Source organism: Anas acuta, chromosome 18, assembly GCF_963932015.1.
Source record: "Anas acuta chromosome 18, bAnaAcu1.1, whole genome shotgun sequence".
NCBI classification, from domain to species: Eukaryota; Metazoa; Chordata; class Aves; order Anseriformes; family Anatidae; genus Anas; species Anas acuta.
Window position 1 is genome coordinate 2,225,276 of NC_088996.1, and position 16,545 is coordinate 2,241,820.

The following is a 16,545-nucleotide window of genomic DNA, read 5'->3' on the forward strand; positions in this document are numbered from 1 at the left end:
GAGAGGTGTAGATGGAGCCACTGCCAAAAAAAGCAGCTATACTGGAGATGCTCAGCTCCTGAGATTCATCTCTACAAGAGCAAGAGCACCAGCAGAGCAGCAGGTACAAGGGCCTTCCTGGTGGGCAGATGCCTATGTCAAGTGTCCATGAAGAGCTGGGGACACCAAGGTGAGTGAGAAGCCAAAGGGCTAATGGATGGCCTCCAGACTGCCATTATTTATCATAGAATAGAATGACTCGGGTTGGAAGGGACTTCAAAGGTCATCCAGTTCCATCCTTCTGTCACGTTCAGGGCCACCACCCACTAGATCAGGTTGCCCAGGGCCTCATCTAACCTGGCCTTGAACACCTCCAGGGATGTGGCATCCACAACCCCTAGGCAACCTGTTCCAGTGCCTCACCACTGAATTTCCCCTCTTGCTTGTTTCCCAAGCTGTGTGCATTGGTGTAGAGGCACTTCAGTTGGGCAATCCGTCATATCATGTTTCCAGAACAGTTCCTGATTACATTGGGACAGTTCACAGGTATTTCCCTGTTGCTGCTTAGAGTGATAGTGTTCTCAGATATGCTTTCCTCACTCAGAGAATTAGAACAAAACCAAGAACCCACCAGGTATGTCTCAGTGGCTGGACACAGGGGATTACAAGAAATCAAAGCTGATAGAAGTGGAAAAGGCTAAAGATTTGGAAGACTAATTCTGTATAGCCTGTAGTCAACCATGTTTATGTGGCAAGGAAGAAGCACTGCCTTCTCAAGAGATCACCTCACAAGATACTAAAAGGTTAAATTTTGAAGTGTAAGCCTATGATAAATAAAATACAACTGAAACTTGATGACTGCACAAAGAGCTATGGGTTAGCATAGCTTGGAGTGAAATGCGAGTCTGTGGGAGTGTGGGGAGAATGTTATGCACAGTATGCTTGGCAAATACTTTGGATTGTGGAAGCAGTTATAACAGAAAAGGCTGATGGAGAGTCTTAAAGACTCAGTAAATTTCTCCCAGCTGGACATGCATGGGACACTGAATTCAGGAGCATTCAGGACCGTACGTATTGGTATGGTTTCAAGGCTGAAAGCAAGATGTAGCCCTGCTAACAGTTGGCACAAGTGTTAACTCTGAAGGTGCATTTCTATGAGGAAGAGCCTTTGAGACTGACAGCCCAGCTGGCCTAGGCCACACGAGTGGTGCTAACGTAATCCCTTTCCTAGGCAGTCATGCCAGTATCAGCTCAGGGGCATGTTGCAGCAGAAGCAGTCAGCTGGCATGCACATTTCATCCTGTCCCAAAGCAGGGTAGCACGTGCTGGCACCCCCACCGCAGTGCTTCACAGTCACATCTTCAGCAGCATCCTCTGCCATATCCCCACCACATCGCCATCGATGGCCTTGAGCAAACAGCAGTGTGACAGGGCAAAGGGTGTGGGCAGAGCTCTGGGGTCTGGTTCCTAATGGGATCTCCTCATGGGCACTGCAGTGTGCTGGTGGGATTGGTACCCCTTGCAGGGGCAGCTCTAGTAAGATGGAACATCTGCTTTCATAAGGAAACCCACATTGTAAATACTTTTAAGCTCATTTTACTTTGCTTACAGGATGAACCAAGAGCTGAAACATTGTCTGCAACCCTAACTCTGTGAAGGAGAAGTAACTCATTAGAGGAGATTACAACAGGTGAATTTTAAGGTAATTCATTAAAGCAAGATCATTTTTTCTTTGCTGCTTGCACCTCTACAAACCTCCACTGCAGATCACTGTGTTTCTCCTGCAGAGCTGCATGGTATTGCCAACATCACAGAGGAGCTCCGTCCCTTTCAAACTGCTCAGGGAGGAGATGTTTTTAGTGATTGCTTCTTCTTCTTTATTTTGTTTTCCTTTGTTTTCCCCACAGATTAATGACAAGACAGCCCAGCCTCCGCAACTTGAAAGAATTTTTTTGTCTTTCTTATTTTTTGCATTCAGAAATAATGAGTGTCACATGGCTGGAGAAACAGCGAGTGTGAAGGGCAGCAGAGGACAGTCCAGAGATGTAGGCAAAAAAGATATGTGGCTGAAGTAGAGATCCACAGATACTGTGAAGTGAAAGATCTCCTTGAAAAGTTCTTTGCCATATGGGAAAGTTCTCTTTCAATTTGCTGGAAAGAAGGGAAGATCTAGAAGGAAACACAGAGAGAAAACAGAGATCAAAGTCCAGAAAGTACATCGTTCCATCTGTCATGTGCGTGAAAACGGGAAGGACTGAGCTGGTGCTTCAGGAGCTGGGGTTTCAGGACATCCTCTTGAACAAGTCACCAAACCCCTCAGCCCTGGGGAGTGGGAAGACCTGTGATGTGCACACACCCAGCCATGAGATGACAGCAGGGTTGGTGGCATGGTGTGAGGGGATGTATCATTTATATTAGCAGCATGCCACCCTGAGCACTACTGATAGGTTATGAGCATGATGGGGTCTTCTAGCTGCAAAATGGCATTTGGTTGGAACCATGAGCCACAGGGTGAGTTTGACCTCGTGGTACTCAGTGTGAAACCTGTTGTTTTGGAGCATCACTTGCAGAGTATTGCTGAGCTTAGGAGTAAGAAGAACTGTGGCCTGATTAAACTCAAGGCACTTGTGACACTTTCATGTGCCAGGAGCTCTCTAAGAATCACTCCTGTGTGATTCTGAGTGATTGCAAGAGGTGCTTGGAAGCACTGCAGCAGAAAAGGAAGTAATACAGTGTACCAGGTCTGGCTGGAATGTTAACTTTCCCGGCAGCAGCCCATACAGTGCTGTACTCTGCACTTGTAGCTGGAACAGCAGTGTTATCACACCAGGGTTGTGTCTACTGCTGAGCAGTGCTGGCACAGCATTGGGCCTCTCTCTAACCCTCCTAGGGGGTGGGCAAAAAGTGAGGAGAGAAACATCACTAGGGCAGCTGACCTAAACCAACCAAAGGGATATTCCATACCATGTGATGTCACACTCAGCAATAAAAGGTGGAAACAGGAAGAGGAGGGGAGGGGTGGGCTCTTGTTGTGAAAACATCGTTCCTCCTCCCAAACACTGGCTATGTGCATCTAGGCCCTGCTTCAAGGACATGGTCAATCATCGCTCATTTGTGGGAAGTAGAGAGTAATTTCTTTCCTCTGCACTTCCACATAGCCTTCATTTGTTTTATTTGTTTGTTTTCCTCCTTTTTTTTTTTTTTTTATTTTCCCTTTCCCCCTCCCTTTTCCCCTTCCCCTTTTTATTTCCCTTTAGTTAAATTGTTTAGTTTATAATAATCCTTATTTATTTATTATTATTATTTCCCTTTAATTAAATTATCCTTATCTCAACCTGTGAATTGTTCTTTGCTTTACTTCTTCCCCTCGTCATCTAAAGAGGGGGAGTGAGAGAGCGATTGTGGGGTTTAGCTGCCCAACACAGTAAAACCACCACATACAGGAAGGGAGTTTTCAGTCCCTGATGACTGAAGGAACCCACGGAGACACGGACTCTCTAAGGCAAGATCATTTCACTTCATTCCCACTACTCTAAGAGTCCTGCCCAAGGAACTGCCAACTTGACCAACAGGAAGAAGAAAAAATCAACCTCTGTACTCATTTTGCTGGAGCCTGTGTCATCTCCTGCTTGCTTCCCACAGCAAAATAGGGAACAGTTGCCAAGTGGACTTGCTGGGGTTGGTCCAAGCTGTCACTGTGCAGTTTGCAAGGGGAGCTGAAAAAATGCAGTTGTCTGCAAGCCAGGAAACTTTCAGCTCTTTTATGATCTTCTTGAAGGTTTGGAGCTTTGTGCTAGTTGAGGAATGCAGGTGCTATAGCAATTAGGAGTCAACGCATTTTCATGAAGCCATTGAACATCCCAATTATACTGCGTTGACAAAGGCTATATTCACGACCACATCTGTTATTTTGACTTACAGGAGCTCTTTTGTAAGCCTAGATATGTATTACTCTTGGCTAGCTCCTCTGGGAAATCTGCTCGTCTCACTATCAGCCTTATGATTGCCCAATTACTTTTATTCCCACCTTTGCCCTATCCCATCCTATTGATTTATCCCCTGCTTTAAGGGTGGTTTTATCCAGTCCCCCAAAGTGGAATAGGCTGCCAGTGCTGTTAGCAATTTGTCAAAGACTAAAGGTTCTTGGATCATGGGAAGAAGATCAATCCTGCAGAAAAAGAGTCTGGAACAGGTCTTAAGCCCCAGCTTGGAGAGCACTATTAAGGAGAGCACCATGCAACAAGGCTCCTTCATGCACGAGGTTCTGTAAGCACCAGACCCCACTGACAGCAAAGCCAACAGGGGTATGTGTCAGACCTGCTGGTCACCAAGACAGCCTGTCCCACTGACTCCCAGACAGGCAACCCAGGTTCCAGCACTGCCTTGCAAATGAGGAAGATCCAGGAAGGGCTGCAAAGGGACATCAGCCACTGTTCTGTTCACTCCTACAGTTCACTGCTCTTTGAGTCAGGCTTGACCTGTTGGATGAGAATAGGAGTAGTTATCTGAGTAAGAGGAGTGAGGAATACGCTTCAGTGGGGTTTCTTAATAACCTCAAGCTCTACATTGGCTTTCTGAATTTTCTGGCAAGTGACAGTTGGGATGATAAAGGAGCAGTGCCACTTAAAACACAATTTTTTATTGCTCCACGGAATAATGCAAATGATGAAAGAAATCATGAGACTAAATTCTGTCAAAGATGTCTGTTTCTTTCCTACCCATCATTGCAACAGCGTGAGTCTTCAAGAGGCATCTCTTGCCCAGATAAGAGTCAGCAGTGCTACCACCCACCTTATATGGGATGACTCCAGTGAACTGAGGGCAGAGGATTGGTGGATGATAGAAAAAAAATATGAAAAATGGATATTGAGTACCCATCTAAACACAATCACAGCATGGACAAAAGCAAAATAAATTTATTCACATTCCCATCCTCTCCTGGGCTGCAAGTGCTTATATTTGAGACCATTTTTGTGCTTTTCATGGAGATCTGGTCTGTCATTTTGCAGAAATATTGGGTACTCACTTCATCATCTTTGTGGCAAAATGTTCTTGTGTTGTCTTTGTTTTCCTCTTCTTTTTTTTCTTTTTTTTTTTTTTTTTCCTCATTTATTTCCTCACTAATTGCTTTCTTTCCTTTCCCCTCCAAGCAGAGCTGGCTGGTATGAATGCTGAGCTAGCTCATCTGGGTGTGGAAGAGTGATCTTCCAGACTTCTCCTAGCAGCAGACATGTTGTCCTTGCTTGCTTTAGCGATCTTTCCCAGATTCTTGGCTGGTTCTGTGGACTGACTCTGGGATGGGATTTCCCTAAGCAGATGTCACAGAGCTGCCCCACTTGGAGGCATGAGAGTGCAACCATAGAACCATGGGTTACAAGTTGTTCTTTATACTATGCAGACCTCAAATGCGGCTCAGTTTTCAATTAGATTAAGCATCTTCTTGCCTGTAAGCCTTGGAGTCTGAGAGTTCCTGTAGTTTCCCTTCTCATGCATTGTTATAAGAGGCCTGAAAGCCTGAAAAAGGGACCCAAACACCAAACAGCACTGTTGGACTCCTTTGAACTTTCAAGTCATGTGATACCCATAGCTCCAGCATTATCAAGGAATTTAGGCAGGTTTCAATGGCACCAAGAAGAGTAGCCAGCATTGCCTTCTCTGCTAGCAGTGTGCCCTGACACACTCATTTATGGCTTTATAGAAAGCCATAAAATGTTCTTCTTTTCACCCCAGGAAACTAGTAGGGCTTAGAGGACAGGGAGGTGGGTCCATGGAGCTGATCAGGTCCATTTCTCCAGGTGTTTTGAAGAAAAGTTATGCACTTTGATTTCCTTCAACGATCATCACAGTAGAGATAATCTGTAATCAGGCTGATGTAGTTTGGTTCAAGTACAAATACCATCAGTGGAAGGCCCAGAAAGGAGTACAAACTCACATCAGAAATTACTGTTTCCCTTGTCTCATTGCTTCCTTGCACCAGCTGCCTTTCTGGGGCTGATCTGATAACTTTCACCATATCCTGCATCACCTAGGCTGTTTGGCTCTGACACAGAGCTGTCCCAGAGTCACCCCAGCAGACATCAGACCTTGGTTTGCCTCTTGGAGTTACTGAGAGCACTCTGAAGTTAAAATAAATGAAGGATGCAGTTGTCCATCGTTTTCTATCCCAACAGAGCACAGCTACATCCAGACAGGGAAAAGATAAATGTGGGAACTGTGTTGGAAGCACCCTATAGAAACAGATCCAAATGGTTCATCAGGAAGTGACTCCCACAGGGGCCTTCATAAGATGGGACCCATGGGGACATCCCTGTCAGCACTGACCTGCAGAGGGACTGTGCGAGGAGGGTAGCACAGGAGTGCAAAGGTGGGGTTGAAAGAACATCTGCTCCACCACACAGGCTGTGGTGCTGGTGCCCTCACAAACGCAGCACAATGCATCAGGGCAGCAGCAGTGCAAAGGTGCAGAGCCTGTTGAACAGGGGTAACCAAACTCAGGCAGTTACTGAAAGGCTCCCCAAATCCATATGTTGGACCCTGACCTGTCAGGAAGCAACAGCTAGAAATAAATCCCATGTGCAAATCTGTGTTATGGTAGTAGTAGAGGTGCTGTTTGTGCTGGGTTTGGGTCACCTATTTAGGGGTAAAGAGCTGTATTCTGCGCTGAGTATTCCCTGCTGCTTTTCACTATATGGTTGCATAGACTGAGGCCTTATCATCTAAGACCTGTCTTAAACCTAGTTTTCATACAGTGTGGCTTCTGCTGTGTCATTTATTAAAATGTTGGTCCAACCTCTACAGGGGAAGAATTCAGGAGGAATGAGACAATCTGGAAAAGCTCCCTTTTAGAAGTTGCTAAAGGCACCGTCAGATCTGGGTTTGGTATTTTTAGTGTTTCTCCTGGTGGGTGGGGTTGGGTGGTGGGAAACAAAAAAGCTGCTCTTCAGGATAATAGGTAGGGCAAATGCATCTTTTCCTTGTACCCCTTGCCAGGTTTGCTGGATGAATGCAGTGCAAGTACGTATTTTTCGGTGAGAGGGCTTATCAGCTCTAGAAAAATATTACCCAAGCTGATGTTCAAATGAAGATTAAAGCATGAAACCTAGCCAGAAAGGTATCACACACACAATTCTTCCTTGCAAAGCACTGGTTATCTTTCTTAGTGCCCACGGTCTCTTCTGAGAACCATCATCCAAAGTTATACCAGTTAGTCCAGTTGGCACTAGTAACGTTTTTAGGAATACATGAGATGAAGAATCCTGAAGGTAAACAGTTAAAATATTGCCAGACCATGTCCTTAACCTACCAAGATTTTCTGAAGTAGATAGAAAAATAGATGTTTCTTTATGTTCCTTTTATCTATTACCTAAAAGACCCATGACGAACAGTGTAGTCCTTGATGTTGCATTGATTTAAAGCTTGTGGGACCACAGAAAATGCTTTGGGATATATCAGTTAATTAATAGTGAGTTTTGGAAAGACATCTCTTCTCTGCAAAAGAATGGATGCTGGACAGAAATTAAAAGAATTTGTGAAGACCCCAAGGCAGAATCCAATGAGTGATGGATCTGGTTTATGCATTCTTTGCAGAGGACCAGTTCCCTTGTCACTATTCCCGTAATGCTCTGTTAACTCAAATTCAGCTTTATACTTCATGCATAAGCTCTAAAGGAATTAGTTCATGAAGGAGAAAGACACTTTTGTTTATACACTGCACTCATGTCTGAATGATTTTTCTCAGGTTTCTGCCAGTGGCATCAGCAGCCTTCGTCGACACAAATGCAAGGGACAGGACTGTGTGATGGGACTGCTGAGGTGCTCATTAGATCTTGTTTGTTTCTACCATAAAGATCAGATTTAATTTAGCTGTTAAGTTTCATCTCTCGGTCTCACCTCAATGACTGGGCAGGATGTGAAAACTTTCCCTAGTGCCAAGCAGTTTTCACAGCAGTTTCAGTTGGTATGTCAAGATCAAGCAGAAGGAAGTGGAAACAGAATCCAAACAGGACTACAGGAAACCAAGTGTGGGACTCCTCAAATTTATTTGTACATCAGTTGCTGATTCAAAGTTGGTCTTCAAGGTGAAGATAAAGGCAGATTGAATCAGCCCAAGAAAATTCGTTTAGTTTATCAACTAAAGCTATACACTGCAAGCAGTTCTGTGAGAAGACCCTGATATACCAAGGTGCTGAGAGACTCCTGGAGAAAACTGACAGTCCATTCTCTGCTTGGGTTGCATAGACAGTCTCTTCACTAAAAACTGCCATCTAGTTTTCTATCATTGTGTCTGAGTCAGTTGTGACATAGGGTATGTCTGTGATTCCCTGGTTTCTGAGACATGTCTCAATGGAGCCATGGAATTCAGGGGGTGTAAAAAGGAACAGATATGGGCATTTTTCTCAGAGCAAGATCTATGAATTAGACAGGCAAAGGAAGAAGTAAGAGATGAAAGTGGGGAAACAAAGCATAGGAAGGGGTCAAAGGGAATGCAAAGGCCCTTAGAAGTAGAACTTAATAAAGGAATTGGACTTGATTATCTTTCTGGGTCCCTTCCAACTTGGGATAGTTTTTTGATTCTGTGATTGTATGATTAGAAATATCTCTCAAAGAAAAAATGCATGATGGGAAAGCATTGCTACATAAGAAGCAGAGAAAGTAAATGGTGGGCAAGAATCTGTCTTCCTCCTTGGAAGCTTTTGAGAAGGAATCCAAATCGTCCATAAAGAAGAAGATGAAGAAATGACAAGTGCAAGGAAGGAAGTGAAAGGGAGAGAGGAGGACTTGGGCAAGCACCCTGCCTGCAGATGGACTGGTTGATGAACTGATGGTGTTTGTAACACTTTGCTGCAAAATACATGGACAGCTGAAGGAAGGCAACTATGTCTCTGACTCCCAGCAAGATATGAGATTTCTACACCCAGAGGCTGATAGATGCCAAGAAGATGGAGTGAGTTCTTAGAGGAACCCCTGTTTGATGCAAAGATTGCTTGGACAGAAATGTCAACCATGGATAACACAGGTCACTCACAAGGGCATCATTCACTAACTTTGCAGTCCCTTCATGCATAGCCAGCTGGGTCAGCTCAGTACAAGCCTGCCCAGAACCAAGGAACGGACAGGCATGGGATGCAGGAGTTCTTGAAGTGCTATCAGGGGTCCCAGCTAGCTCCACCTGCTGCACCAGAGAAATATGGGGTGCCCCCAGCCTCCAGTGTCACATCTTCCTGCCCCAGAAAGCTGTCTGGGACATGCTGGCCTTAAAGCCAGGTCCTGCCCTTGCCTTCTGAGTGCCCTTCACTCACCACGTGGGGTCTGAACCAGGACCTCCCAGGACAAAGTGAATCCTGGTTTGGGGACCTGTGTGGGGAAGAATGCCAAGAATGTGCACGTCTCTGTCATATAGCCTTTGGTCCTGTGTCCTGAAAAGAGGGAACTAACAGACACTCCTACCTGGGCTAAAATTATCTGTCAAGCCATAAGTAAATCGTTCCAAGTAGGTTTTACCTTAACACCACCAACAGTCACAGCAATCCCATGACCTGCTCACACTTGTAATAGCTGTCTGGCTCAGAGGGACCTGCCCACCACATTCTGTGACATGTTTCGGGTAAGACAAAACAGCACACGAGTTTCTTCTCTGTTTTCATTCTGGTTTTCATAAATTTCACATTTCCAGCACTTTGTTCTAGATATATAGATTTCCTTCTCTGGTGACAAAAATGTTTTTCAATTTATAGAAATGCCAGTTCAATATATCTCTATAGAATATGATGAGACTGGAATTGAATTGAATTTCCTGCTTGTTCAGTTTTTTATTAGTGTTTCTTTATCAAGCAGTCTGGCAAAATAAACACATTTACTTTATATATTCAGTGTCACCATATCTCCATTTACCTTCTGCCTTTGAAATTGAGAACAATAATGCTATTTAGTTCTTTCTGAAGTGGACCCAGACTTTCTGGGTGTGCTTGCCTGAATGTCAGGTGGGCAGATGGGCTCTGGGGCATGAATTCAACATCTTCACCTGCACTCAGAGGGAAGGAGGAAGGAATACGGCATACAGCACTGTAAGCTGGCATGAGTGATGCCAGAAACAGAGTTACCATTGGCAGGACAGGAGGCATCACAGCAAAAAGCTGGGCCATAGTAACCAGAGGGGATTTCTGATAGCACAGTTTTCAAACACCATGATCTGCAATGCTAGAGGTAAACGAAAGAGATGTCATGGAAGGACAAGTACTGTGCTTTGCTACTAGCACAGTTTTCTTTGGTCATCTTAGAGGCAATATGCACAGCAGAACCAAGAGAAGGAGGTGGCAGTGGGAGGAACAAGAACACTTTTGTGATGCCAGGTCCCAGAGCAGACTGGCAGCTGGGGAGACCAGCAGAGTGGGGACAAGTCACCTCAGGGAGGGCAGTCTCCAGGATTATTTCTCATCTTCCTGTTTGTTTGCTTGTTTTGCTTGTCCCTGCTATCACACCCTGGTTCATGCATTCACTGGAGCTGGGCTGTCATGACTGGCTGTGTGGGGGCAGCTGTGAGGAGCCACCGACCTGCGAGAGGTGGATGTGAAACTCAGCGACTGGGGTGTTGGGGTGTGATGTGCACCTTGCCAGACCCTAGAGGGGAAGGCTGCCATTGAGATGATAAAGGAAGACATATGAAATAGTTCTTCAGGCTCCTCTGGCTTTTTACATCACAAGAGCAAGTGTCTCTTGCAGCACTGGGGTTCCTCAGTCACCCTAATGAAAGCAAAATGTTGAAGTGTTGACAGTTGCTTTTGATTTATTTCATTCTTTTTTTTTTTTTTTTTTTTCTCATCTGTTTTTTCTTGTCTGGTAAGCAGAGCAGGGAGCATTAAACAGACATCCCTGGCACTGCAAGTATGGAGCAGAAGACTCCTTACAGCTGGTTTACACACCTACTTCTCAATACCTCTCAAGGCTTCCTTGTGCAGTGATGTTTGTGTGTCTAACTGGAGCCACCTAGCACAGAGCAAGGCTGTTCACCCAAAAGCAGGTTGCATGGGTTTAGACTGACACACTTTCTGCTGGACTGTGATTAAAAGCCTGTCCTTCAAGAACTAAAGAGTGTGTGTGTGCACGTGTGTGTTCTGTATGGAGCAGCATGGCAGGTTCTCACCCATGGAGGAACAACCAGAGTATGGACCTGTTCTTATGGGGAAGGAGTCCTTGTCCCCAGCCCTACCTACCTGTTCTCTTGTATTCCCAACAAGCTGGCCCAGGACTGGAAGTGCCAGGAAGCCTTGGCTTCTGTCTCACTGTCAGGTGCCCTTTATAACAAGTTCAAGACGTATGGGATGCAGCTGGAGAGCTGAGTGCCAACCCAACCACTTCATCCCTCAAAGACCCAGCTCTGGTCTGTTGTGTACAAGCATTTTCTTCTTCTCAGTTGACTCATTTCCCTGGGTGCGTGGCCTAAGCACCAGAAACACCCTGACTGCATTGTTAGGTCAGTATCTTCCAAATTATTGCTTTCTTTTTACATCTGACACTTTACATGAACACCTGGAGCTGCCAGAAGGCTTGTCAAACTGACAGTGGCACAGAGCAGCATGCGGTGAGTGCCACAATGCTGCCAGGGAATTCAGCCCCGGCACTGGCCAGGGCTCCTGCTAGACTCCTGCCCAAAAGGCTGTCTTTGGCCTGGGTTTCTCTGGCAACAGCTAAATAATAAGCAGGCAGACCCTTTTGCAAGGAACAAGTACAGACAGTTCAGATGTGTCTGGATCTGTTCGGAGCTACAGGAGTCCTGGAGAATTTGGCATGCTGCTGCTGATTAGCCTTTAATTTGCAATGTTGTAATTAAGGCCAAGTGTAGGGAATTCCCAACAATGCTGTAATCCTCTAAAACCAGGATATGTGAGCAAGCCATCTCTTTCTGTGCCAGGGCCATAGTTTCCCAGTTTAGTGGCAATTCAGACTTACTGGTTCTGGATCAAAGGAGAAGCTACTGATGCTGAAAGATAAAATAAGCTTTGGTTATTTTCCTGCTCAGAACAGAGAAGAGCTGCTGCTGTCTCCTGCAAGACTTGCATGCCCAGGGTGTGCTGTAAGCTTTGAGCCAAGATTCCTCCCTAAGTGTGGTACATGACTTGTGTGCTTCATATAAAGGGGGCCACTGATGGAGCACTTCCAGCATGGTTACCATTGAGGCCACTTGTGTGGAAAACAGAGCAAGGGCTGATGATCATCTGCATTCACTGGAGAAGGCTGTGATACATGCAGTGATTGTCTTTTCCAGAGCTGTTTTGTGTCTGCAGAGTATGTGGCTGGTGATCCCAGTAAAGTTGGGTTTGTTGTTGTCTCCATCCATCGTTCCCAATCTCTGTGCACAGTGACATCCTGAGAGATGACAGGATATCTCAGGGAGGAGAAGGAATTACCCCTGCAAAGATCAGTTACCTGTGTTTGTAGGCAGAGTGTATTTAATATTTAAAGTATTATTAAAGTATTAATATTAAAGTATTTAATAATTAAATATTAAAACCATTGCTCAAACTGTGGCTATTTAATTCCCACCAACTATTCCATTCACAATATCCAAAACTGCCACTTAATGTTTTTTCTATCATCAATATATTGACAATACACATAATGCACAAGAAAATTTACAAATTACAAGTGAAGACTCCATATACTGAAGTTATAATTGCACAGGACTTTAAAAACAAGCATTTCTGTAGGTTGCATTTCACCTGTCCACATTTTGGCACTGACGGGAACAATTCAGCAAAACGTAATAAGCCAAAACACACTCTCCATCCAGCAAATGTGATGTGCTCCACTTCAGTTTGCCAGAACTATCGTTTACAGGACATCAGAGTTACTGTGGGCAGAGTTACTGTAACACATTCGTTGTGACAGCACAAAGGGAAACCAAGAAACAACTCCTGAGATGAAGTTGTTCTGATTAGAAAAGCTAAAGTTACTTCCCCAAAAGTCTTTTTTCTCCTCATAAATCTGCATTTGACTACTGACCAGTTTGTGATTTCTTAATTTTTTCATTATTATCTGATGTTTTTAGCTAGCAAGGTTTTGTAATCAGAATTAGTCCCACAGCCCCATCTGCAGAGAGCTATGTGCTTCCCGGGAAGGATGCAGAAATTTAACTTTGGTTAATTTCACCACAAACCAAATGGACCCTTTTGGTCTTCCATACCTGCTACAGTGAGAGCAGACATTATCAGGAAGGGTCTAACAACCGATTTTTCTCAGACTTGAGGGGGACAAAGGTAGGGAGCACCCTTCTGAAGCCCAGTTCGCCCAGTTCAAGAAATCCTATAACAGCATACTGTTTGAATAGAAATACACCTCAGAAAGGGGAAGATTTGGATTACCTAAGAAACAATGTCACTACTCATTTCTGAGTGAAACAGCCTTCCCACCTTTGCCGGTCGTTAAATTCTGTTAGACGCTGAGCGTTTGTAGTAGGCACCTCCAGCAGAACGCAAGCTTGTAACAAGCTGCACTACACTGCCTCTTACTGCCAGCATGTTTCACCACCAATACACAAGCTGGTGGTTAAGATGAACCATAAAACCGATGCTGTACCTGAATTTTCATAAGGCTAGGCAGAGAAGCAGGTGCTAAACGTTGCCTGGAATACAAAGTGAAGAGGAGGATGCAGAAGCACTAGCTATGTGGATCCACTGTGAGTGGATGCCTTGCTAAAGGTTTCTGAGTGAAAGTTATCTGAAGTGTAAGATGAAACACACTACATTAAATCATTCCAAAGAGCGTGAAGATCTTACTAGAGATTAAACTTCTTGTTCACCCACTGTTCCCGTACTTTTCCCTAGGGACTGGTCTCAAGTACTGACAAACTGAACACAAACCCAGGGGGATGTTGAGCTGGACTCACACGGACTTCTCTTCTGTTTCTATTATCTCCCAAAGCCTACCCCACTAACCTTACACTATCCGTCAGGAGGCATTGAGCTATCCCAGGAAGGAGAACAGGGATCAGAAACTATCAGTGGCATTTTCAGTTTGGTCTAATGAGGCACCTGGAACTTAATACACTGAGGTAAAAAGCTGAACTACTTTGAATGAACAGTCTTGAAAAGCTAGAAGATGAATATCCAAAATATGCGTACAATAAGGTTGTGAGAATTTCTCTACTTCTGGTTCCTGGTTTATCTTCTGCCCAGACTTGTCTCTTCAGGCCGGTGGGACAGCGCACCTCTGTCTCACTACGGAGCGGCAGGACAGCACAGCTCAGGGTTCAAAATGACCACAGTACAATTCGGTCCTCGGTGCTATGATTTTAGTTCTTTTGGGTTGCAGCAGAAGTACAAAACATGAAATACTAAGCTTACATTCCATACTTACAGTTTTATCATCTGTTCAAATTAGTTAACAAGCACGCTGATAGAACTAAGAACAGCAGTTAAGATATTGTGTATATAAAAAATATATCCGTGCCCCAAACCTTCCTCTGTTCCAACGGCTATATCATGGTAAAACTATATACATGTAAAATAAATAAATAAATGGCACTAGCACAAAGGTAGATTGAAGTTCCCAGGGTTGATAGGCAGCAGCATCAGTATGGGTTCAAGAAGAAAGATGCACAAGCATCCTTTATTCTGCCAGTTCACGTCATGGCTATTTTGAAATGTTTCTACAGTAGAGCACATAACTCAATGCTTCTTTAGCCAACAGAAAATGAGCAGATATTTCAGCCTCATGGAAGTCTAACAGTCTCACAAACTAAAATACTACTTTATAATTACAACTGTCTACCTAACTACTTGCTGGCAGGGATTCTGCATGTAGTAAAAGATACCTACACTACATAGGCTATTCGGTGTTTCAGAACACCTGTGAAGTACTTTCTCAAATCTGCAGGACACCTCACTACATTTGAAGGATAGTGAAGTGGTGTGTGTGTTTTGACAAAGTATTGAAGGTACTTACATCCTACGTATGTTAACAACCTCATCTTAAAAAAAAAAAAAAGAAAACACCCTCATATCCCATTTTGACTATGACAAAATGGATAGGCCCTGACAGATTTTTTTGGTTTACTGACACGATTAGTGTTCTGCCAGACAATCCAGCTGCACCAACTCACGCTGTCCTTGCACAGCTCTTGTATCCAATGCACAGGAGGGCAGGAGCACACAGCCGAGCGCGGGGAAGGAGCAGGACTGCCTCTTCTGGCAGCAGCTCACCAGTCCATTGCCTCAGCTGCAAGGCGAGCATGCCCCCCAGCCAGCACCATCTTCTGATGGGCGCTGTTTCTGGTGCGCGTTTGGAAAAGTTACCAGAAGTGAGTACTCTTTTCAGAGAGCAGTATGCCAACACAGGAGGGTCCCCGCCGCCCCTTCAGCCCACCCTAGCGCTGAGGGGACCGAAGGCTCCCCCGGGGCAGCTCCAACCCCGCAAGGCCCACCGAGGAGCCGCCGCCAACAGCCGCTCCACCGCCCCCCTCCCGGCGCCTGCGCCCTGAGGGCGGCTTCGCCAACCGCCATGAGGCGGCGGCGCGGCCCCTCGCCGTCCTGCCGGGCACCATCGGGCTCCGAGCCCCGCAGGGACGGGTGCTGAGCCCTCCTTGCTGGTCCCGGCTTCGAGGGCTTTGCGTTTTGTTTCAGTTTAGGCTGTGGAGAACGCGGCGCGGTGGGCGCGGAGAGCGCGGTCCGTGAGGGAACGGCGAGGGGAAGGAAGGGGAGCGCTGAGGGGAGGAAGGGCTGCAGAGGTTTTAAGTTTCTTGTTTGGTGTTTTTGGTTTTTTTTTGCTTTTTTTCCGCGTCAAGCCTCCCCATTCGATGCGAATGGTGCAGGAATGCATCGCCTAACACGAGTCGGAGAACCTCAAAGCCTTCGCTGAGGGAACCGCAGCCGCAGAGCAGGCAGCAGAGCTCAGCTGCTGAGCACAACGAGGCTCGCTCATTTCGGCGGCTGTGTGGCCTCAGCCGCTCCCGGTGCCTAAAAATTAAGCCAAAATAAAAATAAAAGTAAAAAAAAAAAAAGCCGTATGGGAGCTCAGTGGCCCCGGCCGGGGCTACGCACATGGTCCCGGGGCTGCCTCAGCTGCCCACCCGCGAACCAGCCATCAGGAGGGGAAATCGTGGGAGGAAAAAAAGCCACGATGTTTTGAACTTAACACGTGTGTTTTGTTTCTTTGTCGCAGGGTGCTCTCTCCTCCCTTTCTGCCTTCCCCCCCCCCCCCCCCGGGGAGCACGTCTCCGCAGCACTGGAGGCAGGAGCCTGCTACACGCAGGTACGGTGGAGGTAAACGCCTTGGGAATGCACCTGTGTGTAAAAACTTACACGGTTGGTGTGTAAACCGACTCAAAAGCCCCTTTCCAGTCTTCTGGAGTTGTCAAGTGGTATTACCGCATCATGCCATGAAAATGAGCGAGGTGCATTTACGGTTCCTTAACGGTGAACAGATTCTCCAAACTAATCTGTGATAAAAGAGCATTTCCTATAAGGAAAAATAAAACTTTCACCTATCTATTTCACAACAATGAAAGGTCCGGGAATCTAGTATTTCCACAGCTCAAAGCCAAAATAGATTACTTAATTATTCATTTCTCCA